The following is a 12,472-nucleotide window of genomic DNA, read 5'->3' on the forward strand; positions in this document are numbered from 1 at the left end:
CGCACTTCATCTCCAGCATTAACTACATGATGGAATTTTAGACAGGCCGCTTCCGATACATGAGGGGGCTGACATATATTTAAGGCGCAAATTTTCCCGTATGCACACATTTACAGCTGCGCCAGATTTGCATTATCACACAGTTTTTTGAGCATATCTTGGATATTCAATATATGTCAGCTGTTTGTACGGTACGGAACAAAATCAGAAGCCCAAAACGCAATTCCGATTATGTCATACAAATCCTATTCAGAGCGTAATAGAGCAAGCGTGCACATTTTGAGGAACACGTTGTCTTCGGTGTCGCCTTAACATTCTCCACGCGCTGTCCGCATAGTACATTCAACATACGTAGCATGACCACATACCTTTATATATATATATATATATATATATATATATATATATATATATATATATATATCTGCCAACACGTTTCAAAATTTGCAGCACTGTGTGTGCAACCTACGAGAAACATGGAAACGTATCACAAGAACGTAACATCGACACGAAAACCATCCCGTCGCTTCATTCTCAAAGACACAGAAGTTTAAAATGCCGATCACAGCGCAAATAAAAAATCCCGTCATAACAGCGTCGTCATCCAAATCAGCATCGGCGCCAAAGCGGTGTTCTTATTTACCGTACTAGAGATGCAAACACTTCAGCACCAGGATCACAATCCGACCCATGTTAATGACTAATGAAATTTACATATAAATGAACATTTGCATAATGGCAAGGACGCTGGCTGTAGTATAACTCAGCAGGAGTTTCAGTCTCAGACGAACGTGCCAACTGCTTAAGGTAAGTAGGCAAGTCACTCGGGCGGACAGAGCACCCTCGCTGGTTTGGAGGCGAAGGGTAACAGCGGACAGCAACACCTGGCGACGACAGCTGATGACCCGCCCTGGACGGGGGGGGAGGGGGGAGGGGGGGGGGGGGTAGCAGCACCACGCACTTCAGACGTGCATGAAGTGCAGAAAGCCTGAGCGCTATTAACACATCAGCATTCAGGAGTATCAATATGCTGTCAACCAGTGCGATGACTTACAACCGACTCAATTCCGTCATTAAATGCCGATGATACACTGCGACAGGCATTAAGCGTGAACGGTTCTTGGCACGCACTGCTTCGACCAGCGGTGCCGCGGGGTGTACCGGTGCTTGGTCGCAAGTACGGCAAAACGAGCGGCGGTCTCCGCCAGCAGAAATGAAGGCCCATTTCGCCGAGCCAATCAAAGAACCGCTCGGCGCGTGCCGCCCCAGCTGTGGCCGGCTCGCGTCTTCCTGCCGTTATTCCGTCAGCACTGTTAGTGGGGCTGATCTTAGCTCGCGCCACGCCAGCGCCGACACATGTACGTTTGGCACCACATGTAATCGATGGGAAGCGGCGATGAGTTACTGATCGCAACGGTATTGCGAGAAAGCAAGTTCCAAGTGTTTAATTCCAGCGCAATTACGTGATTCGACGCTCTCCAATCATCAACGGCGAGTGTTACTTCCATCATACGCGCCCCTTCAAGGTTGCCAGCGAGGTGCCGGAGGCTATCAAGGCGGCTCCACGGCAAATGTAGGCAGGCTGTCTTCTCTGGGCATCTATATCGTCCAATTTTACTCCACGCCAGCGCACAATAATCGTCCCATAAGACGTCCGCCGGCCAGGTATGGGAGAGGGCGTGCACAGTCTGAGAAAACAAAACAGCGACACACGCAGCCACGCACTGAAATGGTTAACATGCCAACCGATCACGGCAGCGCCTTGAGGAAAAACGCTCAGCACGTACGCAGACAAGTGCGCACCATCATATGATCCGAACAGCAAACAGCTAAACGCAATCAACGGACAAGCACCTGCAGATAAGCATCACAAATACAGCTGCCAGCCGACTGGTAATGGCCACTTCGCACGCATCCGTTCTGTCGCCGTGCGTGGGTGAGGTGCGGGGGGTGGCAGGGCGGGCCGGGCAGCCCGCACGCAGCCCGCCGTCTGCCCGTCCATCTGCCGAGCGGATGAGTGCGATGACTGGCCGGTACCGCTACCGGGCTAGGCCGGGAGGCGGCGGCGGCCGGCGGCGCGAGGACGGCACCCCGCGCGCCGCGGCCGGGCCGAGCAGCCGCATCGACCACGCCGATGCGGCCCGGGCCGCAGCGGTCCGTCCCCGGCGAGACGGCCGCCCGCTGCGGAGACAGCGGGTCCGGCTGAGGACCCCGCCCGACCCCTACAGCCGGTGGCACCTCCACACCGCTGCCGACCGCGCCCGCCGGAGCCGGCCCACCGGCGGCTCGGGCCCCATCGTCGGAGATCGGACGGTGACTGAGGTGCCGGCGCCGGTCGAGCCGGACCGCTGCCGGCCGTGGAGCCCGCCCGCGCCCCGTCGGCGTCCCACTCGGCGCGGTCGAAGCGGCCCGGCGCATTCCGCCGTGATGCGCGTGCATTCATGCCGGCGGCCCGGCCGTCCATAAAAGTCGTCCATTTATCGCTGGCTCGGCCCAGCAGACGTCATCAGTCCTATATTAATGCGATTACCCGACTTTTGATTTATACAGCCTTCCGGCACAGGCATAATGGAAACATAATAGATGATACGGCAAGAAGGGAGAAGGAACCAATTACATGAAGAGGGTGGGAGAGGAGGACGAGGAAAAACTCCGGAATCCGTTAGTGGCCCCGACTGGGGGAGGAAAAGCGCGCGGCGCACCGAGACCGACTCAGCGTAGGCCGGCGCCCGACTCGACCCCTCTCGAGCGCTGCCTCACGCTGGCCACCGCCGTCCAGCGCCCGGCAGAGACCCTGGGGCCGCTCTCAAACACGGACGTCCAGCCCGTTCGCCTGTGGCAACCGCCGTGCGCATGCATTCTCATCACATGTTCTTCGTCTGAGATTGCTGGCAAGACACTCTCTTTGGCGACGAAACGCCGCGGCGAGCTCGTACTTCACTTCGCTTTGGCGCAGGCGAAAGCTTTTATTGACGACTTCGCCGACTCAACCCGGATTTCTGACGTATTAAAATTCCAAACGATCGACTCCGTCCTGATTAAATCCCAATTTAATTGTCTCTGGAGTCGTTTCAGGCTACATCCAGAGTCAGGCACTAGTCCGCTATTGGTCCCAACTGGAATGTTGTCCAATATGTACATCAAATAAGCGTGTAAAGCATGGCTAAAAACGGAAAAGCAGATAAGGGTATCCATGGGATTTATTCATGGGCACACTGACAGACGTGCATTTATCCAGATATTCATTTAGAGTAATAAGGGCAAAACGCCTGGTAATAGAACATATCTATTCATAAAACTACTGCAAAAAATAAAAAAATGCCTTTTTAAAACCGAGCGGGTCAGCTTAGCCTTGCTGTCAGCTGAAATGTAACTACATTTATCTACCAACAAAGCTTGGAAGAACAACAGATTTATATCATCGTTGCCAACTTGGTGGGCTTTATGACAGTAGACCATTGCAAAGTATACCATTGCTTCAAAAAGTTAGCTTTGAATTCGGTGGCGACTGGGCTTTCTCCCTGAAAACAGAAACCATTCATAAATTGCATCGGTAATTCTGAAAGTTTTCTTTCATGAGATGATCGAAGTTTACCAATCAGAATATGGGAAATTTGGACTTTGAAATCGGCTCCCGGTTGGGGTTGCTTTAGCGGCACGTGGCAGCAAAGCCTTGCGCACGCAGCTCTCCACGTCTCGTCCCCCCCTCGCCCCCTCCCCCCCGGGCATAGAACGGAGGAAGCCGCGCCTGAAGCAGTGCAGGCCAGGGCCAAAGTCCGCCTCTCGAAGTTCCGACACGCATTTTGAAGCCAAGGAGCTTAACTGCAGCTCCAACGGGCACCGTGTACAACAAGATAAACATCTGTTCGGGGGTATTGATTGGCGCGATGCTGTCGCACAACGTGAAATGAAATGAGACACGTCGCTGGCCAGCAGATCATTTGGTGCCAAGTTAGGCCGCTCGAGCTGAAGTTCTGCTAAGTCGGCACAATTATAGGGCAGTCAAAACACAGCTCAGCGCAGTGCATATGCCACGAACGGTCAGGCTGTGGATCGGCATACAACGACATATGTCGCACACATCCGACGACTGATATACACAGCAACGGATCGCCCATGGTTTTTCGAATGTTCCTTTTGTTGGCACGTCGTGTGAGAAAAAACACGGCGCCAACGCACCAGTCCAGGTGGTATACCAGTCATCACACAGCGGTACACACCAGCCCCACACAGCGCTGCACTAGGCCCCAAACAGCGGTCCAGCAAGCCGGATTCAGTCCGCACGGGGCTGCGAAGTGGCAGTACCATCTCAAATACAACGGTGCACCAGACCGTACCGTCCACACACAAGCCGCACACCAGGCGCCTCGGCAGGGCTCCGACCCGTCGACAACAGTTATAACACGCCCGCGAGCAGCGCGCCGGAAAACGCGGAAATGGCGCGCCAGTTGGAGCACGAGCCGTGGCGTGCCTGCGGACCGGAGCGGCTCCTCGAGCACAGCAGTCACTAGGGCCGGCCGGGGCGGGGCGCCCTGGCTGACGGAGGCCCGAGCACTGACTGTGCGCGGCCCCCACCGCCTGCTGGTGGACTGCACAGCCTGATGTGGTTCGGACATTCGCTGTACCCGCACGGCGGTGGCCTGAACTGCCATCGCTGGGTACGCATGAGCCACGGTGGGCTGAGCTGTCATCGCTTGGGTACGCACGAGCCAACCGGTGGGCTGAGCTGTCATCGCTGAGTAACGCGCGAGCCGCCGGCGGGCTGGGCTGCCCATCGCCGGGTACGCGCGAGCCACCGGCGGGCTGGACCGCCATCGCTGGGTACGCGCGAGCCACCGGCGGACTGGACCGCCATCGCTGAGTACGCGCGAGCCACCGGCGGGCTGGGCTGCCATTGCTGGGTACGCGCGAGCCACCAACGGGCTAGACTATCCGCGCTGAGTCCGCCCGCACTAGTGATGCTGTAAAATGCATAGCAAGGCATTGGCAATGGAAGCATGGCTATTGGTAATGTCAATGAGGCGTCCAGATCACCTATCGTCAAGGAAGTTATGGGAGGTACGCTAGAGGTAGACATCGCATTACTCGCACGAGTAAATTGTCATGTTTAGATTCGACGCAGCTTTTCGCTGCTGACACATGAAAAGCTGATCGGAGACGACTGAATCGCGTACGGACTTCGTTTGACAGATCTGAAAGGTCAACTGTGCATACTAATGTAAGGCAATCCTTATAGGGTTGGCCTCATGAGGGTTACTGTAAAAGCTGTAAAAGACATACAGGCTACCGTCCTACTCCCAATTTTTCCTTCACTACCCACGTCTTGTGGTGGGATGTATTCTGTGCCTACATACGAACCTATAAATGCGAGAGATTCAACTAATCGCAAGGTTTTGGAGACTGCAAGGAACTGAACTAAACTACATCCAAGCCTGATTCAGCGCATGTAATGGTCCAACGAAACTTGCTCCTGCTCAGCTATCACGCCGAATAAATGGGCCGTTTCCCGTCCCTTTCACTCACTGCGCGCAGTCTGTGCCGAGCGAGCTCACGCAAACGCAATGCACGGACTCCCGCCTTCAGCCCCGAGCGCGCCGACTGCTCGGTCGCCGGCGCCAGTCAGGTCGGGGTCGCAGCGGGGGCCGGGTCTACAGGGCCAGTTCGACGCTCGTCGGCCCAGCCGCCGTCCGACCGCCGTCCAGGAAGACCTACCGGCCGGAGCGCTGCGCTCTAACGCGTTATCCTGTTAGCCCGGCTGCACTACACTTTAAGACTATTGACTGGAGCAAAAAGCGCTGTTCGGCCGGGAAATACGATCAAGGCTGAGCCCTTGTGGCAAACAGCGAGTTTGAACAGCTAGAAAGTGCATCAATTTCCCGAGTGGAAAGCTTTTAAACTAACAGATGGGGGCCGAAGGGTCACTGCAGTCAACCTGACCAGCATGTTATTACCATCTTTATTGGACTCATACGGCGTCACTCGCTCCACCGCTCGCGCTGATCTTTCACCGGAGGAGCCGGCCTCCACGACAGTGACGATGGCCGCCGACCCGCCCGCAAGCCCGACGCGGGGTCGACCACCACACCGCTACCATCGCCAGCGGACCGCAGCCCCATTGCAGGCCGCGCCATAACCAGTCATTATACATACATTATCATACGGTTCCATGGATAAAGTAATTGGTTATTTGCGCAGCGGATCGATACGGCGTTGCATGTAATACAGCGGGGATCAGCGGTCTAATTGAACTGTGATGCGCGCCGGGCGGCCGTGCCGCGCCGCCGGCGCTGCAGGCGAGCCCGCGACGGCGCCAGGGATGAGCGTCGGCGCTGGCGTGGCAGAGCTGCGGGTGAGGAGGAGCTACGGCCGGTGGTGAGGAGCTACGGCCGGTGGTGGAGGAGCCGCGGCCGCTGATGAGGAGGAGCTGCGGGCGGTAAATGAGGAGGGGATGCGGGCGGTGGTAAGGGGGAGCTACGGGCAAAAGCGCCCGTAGCGGTGAGGGTGGCGGTGAGGTGGAGCTACGGGCGGTGGTGGGGGCGGAGCTATCCGCTCGTTGGTGCGGCAGAGCCACGGGCAGGGAGTGATGTCGCAGGCGGTGGTGCGGTGGAAGCAAGGGGCGGGTGCAGTGGCGGAGTCAGTGGCGTAGTCAGTGGCGAGTCGTGGCAAATTTAGCGCCGAGCCAGAACGGGGCCTCAATGTTGGTCATCCCGCACGGCCCGAACCCACAGCCAGCCACGCACAAGCACATCTATGACGCCTCAGCGACCAGCACCAGAGGCCAGCACCAGCACCACAACCAGCGCCAGCACCACCGCCAGCGCCCAGTCCGGCGGGCCGTGCAGCTGACGGAGCCAAGCGCGGACGGGCGTCGACTCCCAGCTCCGCGGACCACAGGTGCGGGCGCGTCGCCGCCGCTCACAGCCCCCCAGAGCTTATATGCCGTTTCTCATGACGCTGCTGATGTCCGGTTGTAAATCGTCATAAAACCCGAACGTAAAATACGACCTGTCGTGCGAGCCAAAATGATCCAATTATTCAAATGCGGCAGCCGAATGGCTGTCGTATTGCCAGAAGTAAATAATCCTCGCGGGGAGATCGGCCCTGTCGCGTTCTACCCGTTCCAGCAGTTCTGGCCGATAGATTGCCAACTTTGCACTTTGCCGGCGGCGCGAGTCATCACTGCTATGAATTCCGCGATGGCTAGAATGCAATACGGCGCTTACGCAGTGGCAAAGTTTTCGGGCAAAGGGCTGCCATCGCCGGGACAAAATGATGACAGAAACATTATCTGATAAAACGAAGACTTAAAATTACAACTCGAGCCATGAAACTATCTCCAACGAAAAGAATATTAGGAAAGTTTCACCATCGCTTGAGCTCGATGGCCCACAAACTTGAGCAAAAGTATTCGGGCATGGATCTTTGTAGGCTGTTTTAGGCTATATTACGCCGTGTCATACAGCATTAATCACATTTCCAGGGAACTTTTCGCGGACATCAGCCTTTTAAGTCGCAATGGCGCACTGAAGGGACTCCGTAGCACCCTCGACGACATTCCACGCCAGGGACTTCGATTAAAAACAAATTTAGGACTGAAAGTTTTGCCGTAGCCTGAAATATGTCCAGTGGAGGTTATCAGCCCCACTGTCACCGCACTGACAGCAACAACTGTCACCCCGCGCCGGCTGGCGTCTGATAGGCACCTCACGCTGGCTGGCTCCAGTACGGACAGCCAGCCGGCCTCACGCAGGCTGACTCCAGTACGGACAGCCGGCCGGCCTCACGCAGGCTGACTCCAGTACGACAGCCGGCCGGCCTCACGCAGGCTGGCTTCCAGTGCGGACAGCCAGCCGGCCTCACGTAGTGTAGCTCCAGTGCGGACAGCCAGCCGGCCTCACGCAGGCTGGCTCCAGTGCGGACAGCCAGCCGGCCTCACGCAGGCTGACTCCAGTACGGACAGCCAGCCGGCCTCACGCAGGCTGGCTCCAGTACGGGACAGCCGGCCGGCCGTCGCGCAGGCTGACTCCAGTACGGACAGCCAGCCGGCCTCACGTAGCCTGGCTCCAGTAACGGGACGGCTGATGGGCCTCAGCGCAGCCTGGTTCCAGTACGGACAGCCAGCCGGCCTCACGTACCTGCTCCATTACGGACAGCCAGCCGGCCTCACGCGGCCTGGCGTCCAGTGCGGACAGCACGGACAGTCGCCCGGCTGCACGTGGGGACACCGGCGGACTTCCCGACCTCGAAGGACCGTTTCGCCATGCACAGGACAAACTGAGCGGCCGCAGCGTCCCCCTCGGCTCGTGGCGGTGACGGCAGGCGAGCCGGCGGCAGGGGCAGGACAGGGCGCACTGCAGCTCTGGGGAGCCCAGGCGGGCCAACGGCGCGATGGACGCTTGCAACGAGCCCCCGCACGACTCGGGCGACGACGAACCGCCCACTGCCGCGAGGTGCCGACATCGTCCCAGTGGGGTCCGAGTTTCTGGAGGGAAATGGGCAGCCTTTTCACTCGTTTCGAATCGGAACATTTCAATTTCTGACTGAATGGCCGATGTGATTGCGCGCAGAAATGCCCCGTAGGTTTGGCCCACGCCCGGAGGCTGGCGCCGGTCGCGGGCTGAAGCTCTCGGTCCAGCCGAGGCAAGCTCGACACCGCACTTAGACACGGCCGGGGACGTCACGCAGCGCACACGGTCAGCCCATCTTTGGGCCTTGTTTGTTCGATGCACAACCTTGGTGGCGTACGACAGCAGCGTCAGCCCCGAGGGCAGAGCATCGCCGCGGCTCCCGCTCAGCCGTGCCGGCCCCCTTTCAGGCCTGTACGGGCACGCAAGGTCGCGGCCGGCCTGATCGCCGGGCGCCGGGTGTGTAACTGTACTCAGGAGCACGCGCACAGGAGCGGCGCACCGGCCCCGCCGAAAAACGGGCCCGCCACGCGCCGCCGCGCGCCGTGAGAGAGCTGCCGTAAAACGAGAGGAAGCAGACGCCGGCCGCTGCGGCTACTCGGGCAGCAGCGCTGCTGCGGATGCCGAGCGCAACTGCACGCGGCGATACAGGGGCAGGACGGAGAGTCACCGCCGGTCACCGAGGGAGAGAGGGAGAGCACAGAGGGAGAGAGACGGCGAGAGCGCATAGGAGATGGAGAGATAGAAACACTAGACTCTAAAAGACGCAGCACTCGGTCGTTCAAACGCCGGGCCTTCAACGCATTCTTTCGACTGCGATGCACCGTTACAAGAGCGTTGTTATTCCGTCCGTCTACAATGGGACGGGCAAACATGCATCGCCCCGCTGACGAATGAACAATGCGCACGTTATCATGATGTAGCACTGACTTCACAACGTCGCCCAGTGGACCCACGGTTGCCAAAGATGATGAATTAACCCCCCCCCCCCCCCCCCCACATCCCGCACCACCCATCCCACATAGGCTCAGAAACGCAGGGTGGAACAAAACCATAGTGGATAGGAAGATACTTCCTGCACTTGTTTTAACAAAACGCTAAAAGCCCGATCTAACCATCCATGGCTGACAAGGGGAGCACCACCACATCTAGAGAGGTCGGCTCCAATATCACCCTACACAACATGTTCGAAAAGGAACAGCGCCCCACTCCTTTATCACCGTCAGCGGAACTCCATCTCTCAATGTCGACTCCGTCTCTCCATGTCGATTGCAGACTGGAACGGAGAGCGCGCATTCGTATGAAGGAACGAGAGAAGCTCGTCGTCAATTCAGACATTCCGAGACTCTCATGACGCGCATATCTCACCGGCCATTGAGCTTTCCCTCCATAATAAACAATGACATGTCAACAGCAGTACAAACGAGGCCCAACCGCCATACCGACATTAACATACACGGACCGGTGAGGCAATCGCTGGCGCCTGTTCACAAGAACCGGCGCACTCGGTCACCATGTCAGGGTTCCAATTGGAGTATTTCCGCACTCTCCGTCTGTTCTGACAGCTCGATGACCGCCGATGACCCGGCCTGAGCCGCCACGCCTCCCACGGCGGGGGGCCGCCAGTAGGCGGAGGCGGTGACGGTGCGTCATAATACGACGGCCGACCCGGCACCGGAAGCACGTCCAACGGCCAAGCCGCCCGACACATCTCCCGCACCCGCCGGCAGCGCCCGACATCTCCGCGCCGCCGGCCAGCGCCTGACACATCTCCCGCGCCGCCGGCCCAGCCCCGACACATCTCCCGCGCCCGCCGGCCCAGCCGCCCGACATCTCCCGCCCGCCGGCCAGCAGCCCGACACATCTCCCGCGCCCGCCGGCCCAGCCGCCCGACACATCTCCCCCACCGGCCGGTCCACCCGCTCGACACATCTCCCGCGCCCGCAGCCCAGCCACCGAGGAAGGAAGATGCTCACGGAGGATGAGGAAGGGGAGAAGGACGCAGGGGCGGGGCAACAAACAGGACAGCCGGGCAGCACCTTCCTGGGCGGGATGACACCCCTGCGCTCCCCCCAGCCCAGGCCGCGGTCCGACGGCACTCGCCGGACGTCCAGCCGCGTCAGGCGCCGGCGTGCTCGTTACACGGCCGACACGAGTGCCTGCTGGGACCTGAGAGTGGCACACCACCGGGTACGGCCGTCTCTTCCCCACTGTCACGCCTCTCCTGGTCAGTACCTTGGTCGCTGTGCCCGGCCCTCCGCCTTCAGCCCAAGCGGCGCAGAGGAGACCACGACGAAGTCCAACTCGGCGCACAAAGCGCACAAAGACAGGATTAAGCGGTGCCATGCCAGAGTCCGCGTCTCGCAATAACTCACGACGAAATCATTCCTCGGTGTTTCATGCAACTGAAGAATCGCCTTATCTCGAATGGATGATTACAGTTGGCAGCCTTGGGTAACAGTACGCCGTATGATTTAAGCAAGGCTTGTGTAATGTGTTGCAAGAATGCATGCAGCATCGTCAACAAACCCGCGCGGCGCTCGCCGGGGAGTGGCAGCAAACCTGCAGCGGGAATCCGACAACAAAATGCAATCCGAAACCTACAGAACCAGCGACGAAAAACCTACGACTTGCAACCATAACGGCGGGACCGAGCCGAGCTGTCACGATGTGTTCAGGACGCCTGAACACCTGATGTGCCAGGATCTTGCCTGATGCAAGCGTCGGAAGACTCGCCAGCAGCCTCCGCGACGTTCCCAGGAAATCGGCTGATCCGCCGTCAAGAACCACTCCACCTGTTATGCGTCTTAAAAACTGCGGCCAGTAAAGCGACAACACTGTTTACGACGTAGCTATTCTGACCGCTACTTTCGCAGGCTGCCAATTTATGCTCATCCTGCATTTCCCACACTCGACATGAAATGCTGCCAAGTGGCATTCTAAGGACGCTTTCTCATTGCCGGCTCGGTGCGCCGTCCCACGATAAACGTCAAGCAGATGCCCTTATTAACTAGCCAGCCCAGGCTCTCTATCAGCGCGGATGTGTTCTGGAGTGGGAAAATCTATAAACAAGTATCACTGGATGATAAACGGGTGCGACCGAAAGAGGTGAGAATCATCACCCACCTTTTCGACATATTTTTCACCACCGAGCTAAAGTCAAATGTTTAATATCGGGGAGGGGTGAACCTACATTTTGCGTCCTGTCCCCGTGCCTGTAACGACCCACATCACTGTCCGCAGCCAGTTTAAAAGAGAACGTACGGCTGCGATTGTTCTGGGTCTTCATGCTACGGATGTACAGCAAAAACCGCCCGGTGTCATCAACTTTTCAATTGGCCAATGACGTGAGCACCGTCTATTACAGAGATAGCCTGCTACATGCGGTTGCAGGCTCCACAGCGCGGCCTAAACCCCTCTCAGGCGGCCGTGTCGCTCTCAGCAGGTGACCACCTGAAGTGCCGCACCACCGGAGGAGAGCGCACAGACGCTGGCACCACGCAAGGCAGCCCCCTAGTGCGCAGCTCACTCTGGTGCTGCTGGCCGGGCCGGCCACAAAGCAGGCGCGCACATCATGTCCGGGGTCAACAGCGACACTCACGGGTTAGGCCAGGGTCAGCGTGGCACCCGCGGGTCACCGCAGAGGTCACCGCAAACATGCGCAGGTCGCGCGGGGTCAGGCGCCACCCGCCGCCGTCCCTCGCGACAGCCCTTCACTGCCACCCACCTTGTACGGGTACGCGTCGAAAATCCTATTGGCGTGGTCTGGCCCGACACAATACGCCTCCATGCCGACGGCTGACACGCTCCATGCACTGCACGCGGCGGGGGGGACAGGGCGGGCGGCCGGCAGCGGCCCGACGACGGCGGGGCTGAGGCACGACTGAGCGCCGGCCGCCGCCGCCGCCGCGCCGCCGCTCGCACCGCCGCGCACTCAGCCGCCGCGCAGGGGAGGCGGCACGGCGCCGCGAACAGCGCCCGACGCATAACACGACATGTCCAGCACGTCAACAGCAAATCGGCGGTCCGAACCGAGCCGATCAGCGCCGCCTGTCGGCCGCCGGGCC

The sequence above is a fragment of the Pollicipes pollicipes genome, unplaced genomic scaffold (genome assembly GCF_011947565.3).
Source record: "Pollicipes pollicipes isolate AB1234 unplaced genomic scaffold, Ppol_2.1 Scaffold_3087;HRSCAF=3621_pilon_pilon_pilon, whole genome shotgun sequence".
Lineage (NCBI taxonomy): Eukaryota > Metazoa > Arthropoda > Thecostraca > Pollicipedomorpha > Pollicipedidae > Pollicipes > Pollicipes pollicipes.